Raw genomic sequence first — 3,922 nt, forward strand, 5'->3', positions numbered from 1 at the left:
CTGGTTCTTTTGTGCCCACTCTGGTGGTCTTAGAAAAACAAATCAGTTGGTGCCGAAGACCCGGGAGGAGACCCCTCCTCAGGCCTCTAGGGATTGAGGAACCTCCTCCTGCTTCCACACTGCAGACGGACCAGGACCTGAGACCCGCTTCCCTCACTCTCATGGCCTCTCTGGGGTAAGTGCCCTTGTCTCCTCTTTACCTCCCTCGGCCAGAAATCCTGTGCAGGTCCGAGGTCCATTTGGAGCCACCAAGTGGCTTGGGAGACCCCTTCAGGATGGAGACGTCCGCCTGAAGGTAATCTCCACTTTGGCTCCATGAGCCTCCAGTCTGTCTCTGCTGGTTCCAAAGGACGCTTTGAATCCAGGCAGAGATCCACTTCCATTTCCATTGTGTCCATTGTGTCCCTCAGCCAAAATCCTGCACAGGTCCGAGGTCCATTTGGAGCCACCATGTGGCTCGGAGACCCATTCAGGATGGAGACGTCCGCCTGAAGGTAATCTCCACCTTGGCTTCAAGAGCCTCCAGTCTGTCTCTGCTGGTTCCAAAGGACGCTTTGAAGCCAGGCAGAGATCCACTTCCATTTCCATTGTGTCCATTGTGTGTCAGTAAAGAGGAAACAAACGGGAAACCCCCCAGTCCATATTTCCAAAGAGCACCCCCTTAGGGTGCCTCCTAGCCAATTTAAAAACCTTACAGCTTAAACAAGACCTTAGGAGGAAGTGGTTAATTTTCCTTTCCACTGTGGCGTGATTGACCTCAGCAATTTCTGCCAGCAGCTAGGCAAGTGGTCCGAAATTAATTACGTACAAGGCTTTTGGGCCTTAAGCTCTGGTCCCTATACTCCTCCTTCTCTCCACCCCCTCCCTTCCTGCCCAGACTCCTCCTCCTCCCCCCATCCAGACTCCTCCTTCCTCCTCCTTATCTGCTAGTAATCCACTCGGTCCCATGCCTCCTTCGGGGCCCCCAAGGAGTCTCCTGGGGGCTGTCTTGAGTCTCCTGCCTCTGCCCACACCCACTCTAAGTGCCCTGCTGATGCCTCCACTCCTGCCCCACACCCTCCTACAGTGTTAGCACCTTTGCTAGAGGTGGCTGGGGTGGACGGGGTAGTCAGAGTGCATGTCCCTTTTTCATTGGCTGATCTTTCCAAAATTGAGAAGTGTTTAGGTGATTTCTCAGCTAATCCTACCATATACATAAAGGAATTTAGACACTTTTGTCAGGCCTATGACTTAACTTGGTATGACCTCCAGGTTATCCTAACCTCTACCCTAAACTGACTGAGGTTCTAACCCAATATACCTGGTTAGATCCGGCCTCCCCCACAGGGGCCACCATTTTGGCATCTTATTTCATTTCTCAATCAGCTCCTGACATTCGTAAAAAAAAAAAAAAAAAACTTCAAAAGGTAGAGGATGGTCCTCAGACACCAATACAAGACCTAGTTAAATTAGCCTTTAAGGTCTATAACTCCAGAGAGGAGATGGCAAGCTCACTTTGAACAGAAGGTTCAGCTCCTAGCAGCGGCTTTACAGCCCAGTCGTAACCCCAGGCCAGAGAGCACACACCCCACAGACTCCAAGGCTACAAAAAGAGCCTGCTATATAAGTGCGGCAAGGCAGGACACTATGCCAACAGGTGTCCACAGGGTCCCTGAGCCCCAACGCAGCCTTGCTATAAGTGCAAGGCATCAGGAGATTAGGCCAGTGAATGTCCTAACCCTCGTCCACCAGCAACCCCCTGACCTGCTTGCCAGCAGGGAGGACACTGGAAGTCTGATTGCCCCACCCTGAGAACAGGTGCTGCGTCTCCACGTGACCCCCTTTCCCAGGATCCTGGGAGCTCCTTCCAGCTCCTACATCTGGACGACGACAACTGAAGGTGCCGAGACTCGGGGACCCCCATCACCCTCGCCGAGCCGCGGGTAACTTTCCTGGTAGTGGGTAAGACAATTAATTTTTTAATCAACAGTGAGGCTACCTATTCTGTTTTGCCATCCTTCTCTGGACCTAGTCTTCCATCCAATATCCCTGTAGTAGGAGTAAGGGAAAAGCCATCCACTCCACGAAAAAACTCCACTCCTTAATTGCTGCCTGGCCAACAATTACTTTGCGCACTCGTTCCTCATTCCCAGTTAAAAAGGGCCCCTACTGAAAGCAATCAGTGGAAATCAGTTTGGCTTTCCCCCACTCGCCTCAAACTTACTAAATTTTCTTAACTATCTCATACTCCCCAACCTTGCCAGGACCATCCTTCTGGGTTTTGCCCATATTCCAACAAATGCTTCCATTCCTCATTCCTATACTAATACTGTGCCTTATTTTATTCTTCATCCATATGTCCAAATACCAACCATGGACCCCGACCTTAACGACGCCCCTTAACAGCAGGAAGTAGCCAGACAGATCACGGTGCCCCTTTATCACTATTATCAATAAAAGGTTGGACTGTTTGGACGAACAGAGGCAGGATGGTGCACTTCCGGGTTCTTCTTCACCACCAACTCTTCCCGTGTGTGCGAGAATGCAGCTGATGCCCGGGAAGGTGCAGATTAATCAGGCATGCACCAGGTGATGTCAATCTGAGGAGACCAAGATTTACCTGGTGGCACCTGCGAAGCGGCCCCTCTCCCCCGACATGCCCATGCCTGGCCTATTGCCCTTGCACTCCTAGAAAAGTCACTCCCAGCAGATGCGCCGGGTGTGGGCTTTCTCAGCCCCCACTCTTGTCAGGACTGTATTAGAAACTCCACCCCCCGCCCCCAGCTCCGGTCCCTGAAGCTAGATGACCAAAGAATAAATTTGCAGTTTTGCTTTTAGCCTTGCCTACTCGCTGGTTCTTTTGTGTCCACTCTGGTGGTCTTAGAAAAACAAATCAATCACCACCAACCCCACAGAAATACAAACTACCATCAGAGAATACTATAAACACCTCTACGCAAATCAACTAGAAAATCTAGAAGAAATGGATAATTTCCTGGACACTTACACTCTTCCAAGACTAAACCAGGAAAAAGTTGAATCCCTGAATAGACCAAAAGCAGGCTCTGAAATTGAGGCAATAATTAATAGCCTACCAACCAAAAAAAGTCCAGGACCAGATGGATTCACAGCTGAATTCTACCAGAGGTACAAAGAGGAGCTGGTACCATTCCTTCTGAAACTATTCCAATCAATTGAAAAAGAGGGAATCCTCCCTAACTCATTTTATGAGGCCAACATCATCCCGATACCAAAGCCTGGCAGAGACACAACAAAAAAAGAAAATTTTAGACCAATATCCCTGATGAACATCGATGCAAAAATCCTCAATAAAATACTGGCAAAATGGATTCAGCAGCACATCAAAAAGCTTATCCACCATGATCAAGTGGGCTTCATCCCTGGGATGCAAGGCTGGTTCAACATACACAAATCAATAAACGTAATCCAGCATATAAACAGAACCAAAGACAAGAACCACATGATTATCTCAATAGATGCAGAAAAGGCTTTTGACAAAATTCAACAGCCCTTCATGCTAAAAACGCTCAACAAATTCGGTATTGATGGAACGTACCTCAAAATAATAAGAGCTATTTATGACAAACCCACAGCTAATATCATACTGAATGGGCAAAAACTGGAAAAGTTCCCTTTGAAAACTGGCACAAGACAGGGATGCCCTCTCTCACCACTCCTATTCAACATAGTGTTGGAAGTTCTGGCTAGGGCAATCAGGCAAGAGAAAGAAATAAAGGGTATCCAGTTAGGAAAAGAAGAAGTCAAATTGTCCCCGTTTGCAGATGACATGATTGTATATTTAGAAAACCCCATTGTCTCAGCCCAAAATCTCCTTAAGCTGATAAGCAACTTCAGCAAAGTCTCAGGATACAAAATTAATGTGCAAAAATCACAAGCATTCTTATACACCAGTAACAGACAA

The sequence above is a fragment of the Piliocolobus tephrosceles genome, chromosome 5 (assembly GCF_002776525.5).
Source record: "Piliocolobus tephrosceles isolate RC106 chromosome 5, ASM277652v3, whole genome shotgun sequence".
In the NCBI taxonomy this organism is placed as follows: domain Eukaryota; kingdom Metazoa; phylum Chordata; class Mammalia; order Primates; family Cercopithecidae; genus Piliocolobus; species Piliocolobus tephrosceles.